The sequence below is a fragment of the Suncus etruscus genome, chromosome 1 (assembly GCF_024139225.1).
Source record: "Suncus etruscus isolate mSunEtr1 chromosome 1, mSunEtr1.pri.cur, whole genome shotgun sequence".
Taxonomy (NCBI): Eukaryota; Metazoa; Chordata; class Mammalia; order Eulipotyphla; family Soricidae; genus Suncus; species Suncus etruscus.
In genome coordinates this window covers 90,608,095-90,621,166 of record NC_064848.1, presented here as the reverse complement: position 1 = coordinate 90,621,166, position 13,072 = coordinate 90,608,095, and positions in this window count along the sequence as shown.

Below are 13,072 nucleotides of genomic sequence, written 5' to 3'. Positions count from 1 at the left end.
GTAGATTAATTTATCTGCAAATAGATATAATTTGACTTCCTCTGATCCAATTTATACACCTTTGATTTCCTTTTCTTGCCTGATTGCTGTTGCCAGGACTTTTGATAAAATATTGAATAAAAGTGGAGACAATGGACATCCTTGCATTTACCTGATCTCAGTGGAAATGCTTTCAGATTTCACCATTAAAAATAAAGTCTTAGTCTCCATATCTGAACCAGGCCAGCTTCCTAGACTCACTTTGCTTTTAAGAGAGATATAAACCAGGACCAGAGTGGTAATGCAGCAGTAGGGCGCTTACCTTGCACACAGCTGACCCAGGACAGACCTCAGTTTGATCCCCGGCGTCCCATATGGTCCCCCAAGCCAGGAGCGATGTCTGAGCACATAGCCAGGAGTAACCCCTGAGAGTCAGTAGGTGTGGCACCCCCAGACAAACAAACAAACACCCTCCAAAAAAGAGATATAAACCAAGCCATGAAAAAATTATGGGTTCACTGAAAGTGCAACTGCAAGCTAGCAATCTCAGGAGGAGAGGGTAAGCCAAGCTCCTGTCCTGTTAAAGCCAAGCCTGCTGCTGCCTCCATTACTCATAATCACTTCTTTGTCTATGGCCCTTCTTCACTCCTCTTCTATAATTTTCTGCATAAACACCAATCTAAAAAAAAAAAAAACCCAGATATGCCAGTATTTAGGCTGATCTCAGCAGAACTTTTTTGGAGTGAATGTGAGCATCCTCCCTCTACATTCTCATACTTCAATTCCTGACATCCTAAAATATGCCCCCCTAAACAGAATCAGTAATAATGCTTTGAATTTCTAGACCACGCAATCATAACAACTTCATTTGTTTGATGCTGTCATCCCCATTTCAACACACCAATTTACATATCAATGTGTAGCTGAAGTCACTTAATTTTTGGAAATGAATGAAATAACAGAATGGTCAGCTAGCAACAAGAGCTTACAAAACCTGCCAATCACCTCATTGGAGATATAATAATTTTCAAAAATGTGCTTGTCTTTGTACTTTTTTTCTTTCTTCTTTTCTCTTTCTTATTTTTCTATATTTTAAAATAATTTTGTTGTCACTTATCTGGAAACAAATGTTTTAAGGTCAACTTCGTCAACTCTGTGATGCATATCCTTTAAATAAAGTAAATTAAAAAATATAGTGTTGCCTGAGAACTTGTTATCGATAGCCATTACTACACTGAGGATGTCATTACATTCCTTCTACCCTTATTTTGTTGAGGGATTTTTTATCATATCAATACCCATTTATATCAAATGGGTATAAGAACTTGTCAAAAGCTTTCTCTGCATCAATTGATATGACCATATCCCTTCAATCTTTCTTTTTACTGAAGTGGTGAATTATGTTATTTGACTTGCATATATTAAGCCATTCTTCTGTCCTTGGGATGAACTCAGGTTCATTGTGGTGTATGAATATTTTTATTTGTTATTGAATTTAATTTGCTAAGATTTTGTTGAGAATTTTTGCATTGCTATCCATCAAGTAGATTAGTTGGAGTTTTTTGTTTGTTTACTCTGGATGTAAAATTAACTCTGTTGAAGGTGTTAGTACGTCCTCTCTGAAGATTTGATAAAAACTGACTAGTAAACCCATCTAGAAAAGGACTTTTGTTTGAGAGGAGATTGTTAATTATTCAATTCCCTTGCTTGTGACTAGCCTGTTTAGGTTTTCTACTCCTCTTTATACAGTTTTGGAAAATTACATATTTCTGTGTATCTTTTCTTTGTCTAGGTTCACTGATTTAACAGAATAGTGTTGTTCATAATAAGCTATTGTAATGTTTTGGGTTCTCGGTGCTTTGTCATAATTTCTGCCCTTTAATTTCTTATCTTATTTGAGCACTTTCTCTTTTTTCCCTGTGTGTCTAGCCAAACTTTTTTCTATCTTATTTATCTTTCAAAGAACCAACTCCTGGTTTCATTGATTTTTTATTGCCTTCTTAGTCTCTTATTTCTGCTCTTCTACTTATCTATGAACTCATTTGTTGTTGATTTTCCTGATATTTAAGATGTGCATTAGATCACTGATTTTATCTTTTCCTTCTTTCCTAATGTATGCCTCTATTCCTTTGTTTCCATATTTTTTTCTGTGTCCCATGAATTTTAATAACTTGTTTCTTACCATTAATCTCAAAGAAGTTCTTTTATTTCTTCCTTGGTTTCTTTTTGGATCTAGTTGTTAATTTACAGTATTTTGTTCTTTAGTCTCCAAATGTTAGAGTATTTTGTATCTTCTTTTATATGGATATATTCTATCTCTGTGAATTTGAGGTATAGTAGGATAATTGGTATGATCTTTTTGTTTGTGAATTTCTATGTGTTCTATCCTAGAGATTATTCTATATACAATAGAGAGGAAAGTATATTTGAGTTTTTGAGGATGGAAGGCCGTATATATATATATTTATTAGTCCTTTTTTCTTCTAGTTCTTTATTTAGTGCTCTTATGACTTTGCTGATACTCTGTCTAGTTGATAGTGGTGATAGTGGAGTGTGGAAATCCCCCACTACTATTGTGTTTCCATCCATGTGTTACATTAAATTTATGAGCAATAGCCTTATAAACTTTGGTAATCCTACATTTGTTGTATATGTGTTAAAGTGAGTACTTCTTGATCTATTGCTCTGTTAATCAATAGTAGTATCTATGCCTTTCTCAAATTACTTTGAGATGAAATGCTATATGTTCTGATGTAAGTATAGTTGTCCTAGCTTTTTATTTGTTTGATTACTTTAGGCTGAAAATGTTCATTTTATTTAAAAGAGAGAAGAATAAAGTCAAAGATCCAAATAAAATTTATGAAATTAAGCCCTATAAGGAAAACTTTATTTCAAGTATAATTTTTAAAGTATGAATTCCAAAATTTTCTCACTGAAAATTGCTTTTAGCATAAGTCAGATTCCTACATATGCAATGAATTTTAGCTTAACATTAGATCTCCATTAAAATAAAAATCATTATGAGAAAATATATGACTCCAAGGTCCATTAAACTCAAACTTTAAAATCCAGCAGGTTGCATTTTAATCATAATCAAGATGCCTTTATGATTGAAGGTCTGAGGGTAAAAGGGAATAGTAGAAAAAAGCCTATGTTTTCTCTGACTTGAAAGTCATCCATATAGAGAAGAGAAAAGTAGAAAACTGCAGTTTCTATTGCTGCTCAATTGTAGGGAACTAAATTTAGGGAAACCATTTTAAGTTTCAGGATAGAATTACATTTTATTTTAAGAGTAACTATAATCTGAATATAAATGAAAAACTCAAATTGTACTCATAGAAGTTTAAGTGTATGCAAAAATCCTGTATTGAAATCGAATTAGCTATATAATTATAGACAAATAGTAAATCTAAATAAGTAACTTTGAGCTTCCAGTCATAACAGACAGTACATTTTTACTTCTTTTTGTAATTATTTTGTTATGTGGGCCACAGACTGTGATGCTCAGGAAATACTGTAGGTGTTTGTTCAGGGATCACTCTTGGCAAACACCAGCAATAATATATAGAATCCTGGTGAACTGCATGCAGGCAATGCCTTACCTGCTCTATTAACTCCCCAGCTCTGGAGAGTCTATTTACCAAATTATTTCGTGAAAAAGATCAGAATATAGCCACCAACTCTGGTGTGAATATAATAGGGAAGAAAGAAGTAGCACAGTTAGTGGAGACATGTCTATCATTTAGGGGGGCCATATCCATAGGCACTTGGGGTTACTCCTGGCTCTGCATTCAGAAATTGCTCCTGGCAGCCTCAGGGGACCATATGGGATGCAAGGGATTGAATCCAGGTTTGTCCCAGGTTGGCCCTTTGCAAGACAAAGGCCCTATCCACAGTGCTATTACTCTGACACCAAATATCTCTTCTAAACTGACTCACTGAGTGCTCCTCCTGTCATCCTGAGAAGAGGAGTTGGAAAAATGTGACCTCAGTTTCTTTTTTACATCTTAATTACCATGATGTCTGATCAGAAGTAAGACATTTAACTACACAATAGCTTTGTTTCCAAGATTTTAAAACAATGTTCCATGTTTTATAGTTTGTAATAACTGATCGCTGTACAGCTACAAAAGCAGTTATCACTAATGGTAATTGCATTTTTGCCAAATGCTGACATTTCTAACTTTAGGGGAAGTTTGGCCTGCCCTAGATAAATGGATTAAGATATTTCTACCAAAAAAAAAATCCCAAGTTTAGCATAGTAAAGTGGGGTATTTTGCTCTTCTCTCTGTGTCTTTGTTCTTTGTCAAGCACCCCAAACCTGTTCCATTTTCAAGAGTTTATTCCTGTCATCAGAATGCCTGAGTCTGGCAGGTTTCCATGGACAGGCACATATAAAGAAACAAAGAAAGCTTTTCCCTCTAGTTTTTCTAGGAAACTATCATATCTACCCCTCTTCCATTCATCTTCCTATTTTAGCATGGCCCTCTAAGCCTACTGTATTGTTTGATTCTTTTATATGAATAGAAAAACTACCATCTATTAACATGAATACATGGGTACTTATCCTTTTCACATAAGGAATTTTATATATACTTTGGGATAAAGAAAATGTTTCAATTTATAGTAAAACTTACCAAATAATTTTCAATATGATGATAAGTGAAGTCATGTTTAGCAGCATAAAAATATTGCTTGGAAACTTACCTATGTGATAGTAATTCATAGCATATGGATTAACTAAGCATCTGTTCAATAGGCATTAAAGTGTTCTCTGAATCAACATATTAATGATTTGTTTCTAGGTAAATAATTTTTAATAGTGGCAATTCATAATTATGAATTTCTAATGACAACACTAAATGTCTCTGTAAGTAAATTGTAAGTTGTGTAGGCGTTATAATAACATGTACTATTATATACAGAAAAGACTCATAGCCTGGAGATATAAATCTATCTGTCAAAGCTAGTCTTAAAGCTTATAGCAAACTGTCCTAGCTTTGCTGGGAATCATGATCCTTCTATTCAGTAGAACAACTGAATCTAAAAGTACAGAGTGACTTAGTACATTGTCAAGTTTATGGAATTTAAAAGCTATTGGCATTTGTACTGAGCCATGTCAGAGTAGGTAAATATTTTTCCCTAGATGAATGTTTTAACCTTCCATCAAATATCATTGTTCAGACCTAAGAAATGGATAATGAGTAAAGCATAAACATGAAATCTTATCTCGTTTCTTAGAAGCAAATAATGTTTACTTTACAATGTTATGCTACAGACACGTTTTTCCCTAAAACATTATGTAGATTATTAAATTATTCACAAAACAAACCTAAGGTATCATTTATCAATTCTACCAGATATTTAAAATATTTATTTTATTTACAGAATTTATTCATGGGGAGGTAAAATTATACATTCCATCATAAAAATTGATAGTATTTTTGCTACTGCCAAAAATAAAAACAGAGTTTACTTTTTATTGGAGCAAATACATTATAATCTTACTTTATTAAAGGCCAACTGTGAGGATTGTGCCTCAGTGAGAAGATAATTTCTTTAAGTTATTTAATATATACTTTTATTAGATGGCTTTTGGGTGAATAGTTTGTCCTACCTCATGGGCAGTCTTTGTAACCTAAGTCATCATTTCCATTGAAGCACAGAAACTTCTCTGTTTAATTTAGTCCCATTTGTTTCTCTATGCTTCCACTTGCTTGGCCAGTAGTGTTCCTTTCTTTAAGATGCCTCTAGATTTATTGTCATGGAGTGTTCTGTCTATAATTTCCTCTATTTACTGTATGCTTTTAGGTTTGATATTCAAGTCTTTAATCCATTTTGATTTGAACTTGTGCACGGCATTAAATAGGGATCTGAATTTGCTATTTTGCATGCAGCTGACTAGTTTTCCCTTGTAGACTTGTAGAACTCAGCAAGAAAAATATCTAACCCATCCAAAAATGGGGGCAAAAATGAACAGACACATTCTCAAAAAATAAATACAGATGACCAAAAGGCACATGAGAAAAAGGGTCCATTTCACTAATTATCAGGGAGATGCAAATCAAAATAAGAATAACATATCATCTCACACCACAAAGACTGGCACATGTCACAAATAACAAGAACAACTAGTGCTGGTGTAGACCCAGGATAAAGGAACAATCATTCACTGCTGGTGGGAATGCTGACTGGTCCAGCCTTTTTGAAAAACAATATGAATATTCCTCAAAACAAGCTAGAAATTGAGCTGTCGTGCAATCTAACAATAGTATATCCTAGGAATATACTCTAGGCACACAAAAACAATACAGACACACTCTCTGCACTCCTTTTTTTGTTTTGTTTTGTTTTGTTTTTGTTTTTGTTTTTGGGCCACACCTGGTGACGCTCAGAGGTTACTCCTGGCTATGCACTCAGAAGTCGCTCCTGGCTTGGGGGACCATATGGGACGCCGGGGGATAGAATTGCAGTCCATCCTAGGCTAGTGCTGGCAAGGCAGACACCTTACCTCTAGCGCCAACACGCTGGCCCCCTCTCTGCACTCCAATGTGCATCATAGAACTATTTATAATAGCCAAAATCTGGAAACAACCCAAGTGTCCAAGAACAGATGAGTGGTTAAAGAAACACAGTGGAATCCATGCATCTGTTAGGAAACATAAAGTCATGAAATTTCCTTATATATGGATGAATATGGTATTATACTAATTGAAATGAGTCAGAGAAAGAAATATAGACATAGAATGATCTCACTCATTTATGGGATAATAGGGGAAAATAAGATAGTATGGTAATAATATCCAGAGACAGGATGAGGTCCAGGAGTATCAGTAAATGGGAGGACACTTGCCACAAATAATGAGTAGTATAGTTAGAGTAGAGAAGGGACCACTATATCGATGATAGCTAAAACTGATCACTGGAAAAATATCTGGATGTTGAAAAGAGAAAAAATGATATGCTCAGTACACTTTTATTAACAATAGTGCAAGACACAATGTCTGAAAGGGAAAAAATAATAATAAACAGAAAGTCTAAAAGGAAAAATAAAAAATAAGAGTGCGGGGGGAGTAAAATATCTGCCCCAGAGGCTAGCAGGGGGAGGGTGGGAAGGAAACTAGAGATACTGACAAAAAAAATGTTCACTGGTGAAGGGTTGTGTACATTGTAATAAATGAAACTCAATGTAATTATGGTGCTTAAATAAAAATAAAAAATCATACTTTTAGTATGTGGGAGTAAACCGATGGCAAAACTTTCCAGTGGTTTGTAAAATATTATTTCTTTTTTAGTTGTTTTTAGATCACATCATTGATGCTCAGGGAGCACTCTTTGTGGTGCTCAAGGGGAATATCTATGGTATAAGGTGCGAAATTTAGGTTGACTGTGAAAGGCAAACACCTTACCTTACTTGCTGTACTATTTTTTCAGATTATAGGAACATTTTATTTTAGTTCTCAAAATAACACTAAGTAATTTATTATGTGAGTTCTGAAGCACTGAATGCTCTTTTTTTGGTGTATTTTTTAAAATAATATCTTTATTTAAGCACGATGGTTACAAACATGTTCGTAGAGCTCAATCATAAAACATATAAAGACATATGCCTGTCTTTGAGACAGGCATTCTACTTCTCTCACACACTACCTTTGTCATGATAGTGGTTAGTGTAGTTATTTCTCTAACTGCTAAATAACTCGTTGTGGTGAGCTTCAGACTGTGGGCTGGTCCTTCCAGACCCCATCTCTGTTGTCTCTAGATGTTATTATAATAATGTCTTTTATTTTTCTTAAATCACAGAGATTAGTGAGACTATTCTATGTCTATCTCTCTCCCTCTGATTTATTCACTCAGTATAATAGTCTCCACGTCCATCCATGTACAGGCAAATTTCATGACTTCATCTTTCCTAACAGCTGCGTAGTATTCCACTGTGTATATGTATCAAATTTCTTTAGCCACTCATCTGTTGTCAGGTACCTAGTTTGTTTCCAGATTCTGTCTATTGTAAATAGATCTGCAATGGACATAAACATGCAGAGGGCATGTTTGTATTGTGTATTTTAGTTCCTAGGGTATATCCCTAGGAATGGTATTGCTAGATTATATGGGAGCTCAATTTCCACTTTTTTGAGGAATAGCCACATTGTTTTCCAGGAAGATCTTGATAGCATTACTACCAGCAAATAATGAGAGTTCCTTTCTCTCACATTCCTGCCATCACTGATTGTTCTTGTTCTTTGTGATGTGTGCCAGTCCTTGTGATGTGAGATGATACCTCATTGTTTTGATTTGCATCTCCCTAATGATTAATGATGAGGAGTATTTTTTTTCATGTGTCTTTTGACCATCTGTATTCCTTCTTTGAGGAAATGTATGTTCATTTCGTTTCCTCATTTTTTAATGGGGCTAGATGTATTTTTCTTGTTGAGTTTTGTCAATATCTTGTATATCTTAGATATTAGCCCCTTATCTGATGAGTATCGGATAAATAGTTTCTTGCATTCAATGGGTGGCCTTTGTGTACAGGTCACTGTTTTCTTTGAGATGCAGAAGTTTCTCAATTTAATATAGACCCATTGGTTTATATCTGCTTCACTTATTTGAACAGTGGTGTTTCTTACTTGAAGATGCCTTTAATCCCAATGTCATGAAGTTTTTTGCCTACATTTTCTTTTGTATCTTATGGTTTCAGGTCTGATATCAAGGTCTTCAATCTATTTTGATTTGATCTTTGTGAACAGTGTTAGATGGAGATCTGAGTTCACTTTTCTACATGTGGCTGACCAGTTGTCCCAATACCACTTGTTGAAGAGGCTTTCCTTGCTCCATTTTGCTTTTCTTGACCTTGTATCAAAGATCAATTTATTATATATCTGGGGAACATTCTCTTAATATTCAAGTATATTCCACTAATCTGAGAGTCTGTCTTTATTCCAATACCATGTTTTAATGACTATTGCATTTTCCTGATAAAGCAAAATTCACAGATGAGATATACATTGTCCTTGATTTAAGCAACCGAATTTGTTATTTTTAGTTACATTACTGCAATTGCAACCTATTTGCAGTCAAATTTGTTAATAAAGGTCAGGTCCTATGGTCCTTGGCTATTTAGGGAACATAAATGAGAAAAGTCTGAAAGATGTATTATAAGAAACAAGTTGTTAATGACCTGAGAAAAGTCCTCTATCAAATAATTCAAATATGTCACAAATATTACCCATTACTTTTATTATGCTTCAGCGGTTTTGCTTACACCTAAGTGGCTCATAGTACTTTGTAATGATTATACACTTACTAATCTTTCCCAGAAACTGTTAGGTTTTTTTTAAGATACTGTTTTTATGTAACATGGTTGTCTCACCAGCAACTGGATGACAGTCTGCACAGAATAGCTTCTTGATATATATTAGATTATCAGTCTAATACAAAAATAAATTTGTTTGTACTCAAAGAAACATATTCTTTATTTGTGCCTGTAATCTCAATTCTTCATGACACAATTACTGAGAAAATCATCTTGATATATAGTAGTATGAAATAACAAAGCCTGATGGCACAACTATTAATTTGCACTTTGTTTTACCATATGTAAAGTATGTGCTCTGAAAAAATACAGTTTTCACTTCAGTTTTCTCATATAAAAATGCAGTTAATGATAGATTATCTGGGTAACACATTAAATATAGGCTATATACATAAACTATATCTCACTTAAATACAAGAAATATGATAGTAAGGGCCATTAGACTAATTATTCTTCAAACTGTCCTGCACTTAACGATTCATGAAATGTTTAAGGTCCTAATACCTTACTACTAATACTCTTTGTACTAAGGCTAGTACAAAGAGATGTATTTATTGCACAATATACATGAAACAGTTAAAAAAAAGAATTATCCCCAACTCAAAGGACTATAATGGACACAAATAAATATTTATTGACTACAATTCACTCTGTATTCATTTAGCTAACCCTATTGTTCACATGGTTGCCTTCATCCTTAACTCAATAAATCTTTTCTTTGAGGAGGCCAAACAATGAAATATCAAGATTCAAGCTGGATTTATTCACTGCTTTATATTCCAGAGGTATTCTTAGTGTCTCATATTTTGAGGCAGTAGTTCCACAACATTCTCATGCCTGAAAGGCAATATGATTCTCATTTTTTAAAATTGAGAAAATGAAATTGAAGATGAAAATTGAAGAAATCTGGCCTACAACGATAAATAGTTTTGTAAAGAAACATAAATTGCCATTATTTGGCAATTAGCCCTTGCTAAGCCGGCTTGGGGTATTCTTCTCTGAACTTCAATTTTTTTCAATTGATCTCAACTGCACTAGTCTCCTTATCTCCTTAAAAAAGCACATTTAACTTTTCTGGAAATTTTTTATTATAGTAATAATGATTAAAATATCATATGTTTTGGAGTACAGATTGACACCTCTTTAAAAGTATGCTACCACACCATAGCCACGAACAAAATTCCAAAAACACTTTACAATAATCAAATCAATTTGCATTTACTCCTTGGCATCAATGGTAACCAACCACAGCTGTGCTGTCAGAATACAAGAATTTGCCTTTACTTAATTTTATTATTTCATTTGCTTTGTATATTTATAGTGCACATATGAGTGAAATCTTGTGTATTTAGTCTTTCTCCTGCTTTTATACTACCATCCTTATGTTTCATTTATTTTTTCTTTTTACAAATGGCAAGATTTTATGTTTTCTTTTTTAGTATCTGAATGATGTTCCATTGTGTATATAGACCAAATCTTTTTTATTCAATTGTCAACTGGTACTTTGATTGTTTCCACATTTTGGCTGTTGTGAAAGTAGAGCAATAAATATATTGGTTCAAATATCTTTTTGAATTAATGATTTATTTTTTATTATTTTTGAATTAATGTTTATATGTATAAGCATATACATAGAAATGAAATTACTGAGCCATAAAATATTTTTAATTTTAGGTGTATCACACTGTTTTCCATAGTGGCTCTATCAATTTACATTCCCACCAGCAATATTCTATAGTTCCTTTTCCTTAGTTTTTTGTTTAGACCATTCTCATAGTTATAAAATAATTGTTCATTGTGATTTTCATTTCCCTAGTTATACAGGGGTTGGCAACCTTTATGACATAAAGAGCCACTTGGATTTATTTCTGAAGGAAAAAAAACCTGGGAGCCACAAAACCATCGCGACATTTAAAATAAATATAGCACTGCAAAGTTGTGTCTTATCTTAATGCTATATACAGGATCGTGCAATTAGCTGTAGATCTGAAGAAAAAAAAAGAACTTTTTCACTTACCAATGCAAAACATATATTTGTGCAAATTAATAGCCAATTAAAATATTTATGTGACACTGCTCCCTGCCCCCCTGCCTGCTATTGGCCCTGCTGTCAGAGCCCCAGCAACACTTCTAAAGAGCCGCATGTGGCTCTGGAACTGTGGGTTGCTGACCACTGCCCTACTAAGTTATTTTTTATTTCTCTTTGCATACATTTTATGAATATCCATAAACATGATGCTCATAATCCTCTGATACTTATGGTGCACTCCCCTATACCAAAATCTGAAAATGTTCTCTCTCATAGTTGGTCTTCAATGTCCTTGGGTTTCATATATTTAAATTCAGTCAAGTGGAAACTGTGGATATGGTTGACCAACTATACTTTTTTAACCCAAATATAAGGAAATTGGTGGTGGGGGTGTTCTTTACATGACTGTAATCATACAACTATAATCATGTTTGTAATCACGGTGTTTAAATAAAGATAATAAAAAAAACAAAGTTCAAAATTGCGTTGATCAAAGTCAACTATAGAAAATGGGAATAGTAGTATCTTAACTTATGTAAGTTTTATAATGATCAAATGTTACTGCATGCCTGAAATATTTCTGAAAATTTACGATGTATTAAATCCAATATGTAAGAATTTCACATTCGTTGTTTTGCTATATATTAGTTTTCTTTTCTTAAACATTACTAGGATGTAAATAAATGTTGTCAGTATATACTTTGTAGAAAACTATTTTCAATTGAATAAGAGATTAATCAGATCATCAAGTAACTACCATGATTATATTGGTTTAACAAATGAGAAAACTGGATACATAAGAACTCAAACAACAGATTAGTATGGTACCTGCTACAGCAAGAGGCCAAACCTATTGCTTTTATGTTTACTGAATTAGAGAATTGACCAATTAGAGGCTGGAGCAATAGCACTAAGGGTAGGGTATTTGCCTTGCATGTAATTGAACACCAGCAACCTGTGTGATCCTCTGATTACTGCAAGAGTTTATCTCGGGATAGAGCCAGGAATAATCCCTGAACATTACTGGGTGTGGCCAAAAATGAAACTGAAAATAAATAAATTAGGTGACCTGTGTATCTCAAATGTAAAGAAATAATCTCAGAAGAAATGGACTAACATAAAAAGCTACCTGTTTCCCAGCACTAAAATTCTTGAATATTTTAGATTAAACATACACATTTTTCATGTTTATTACAGGCAGCTACAATGATTCTTCTAAATTACCTTAAAATGTTTTTGTAGGAGTTTTTATTGAAATAAATACTTACCTGGTGAAACCTTATTTTCACATTACTTTTCACTGCTGCAAATAATATATAAGCAAAAATTGAAGCTGTGGCTACAAAAGGTCCTATAATGTCCTTTTATATGTTGTAGCCCAATAAAAGCAGGTGAAGCTGAGAAGAATGACAGAATCTGCCTTCAAGTAGTGCCCATTAACCCAAAATTTATAGACTAGACTGTAATTTAATATGCCACCTGCCTGCAGGGACTTAAGCAGTTCTAGTTTACATAGACATTTGGCTTTTTCTTAAAGATGACAAGCAACTGATTTTTAAATACGACATATATTAAGTTCTGTTGTCAAAGATCATCATTAAGTTATATTTAAAGAGATATAGTGTTTTCATTAAAATCATTAGAATTAAAAAATATGTTGTTTGATTTCAGAGAATTTGTCTCAAAATAGGCACTACACTAAGTGCACATGCCCTGGAAACATCTAGGAACAACTGTGAAAGATAGTTAAT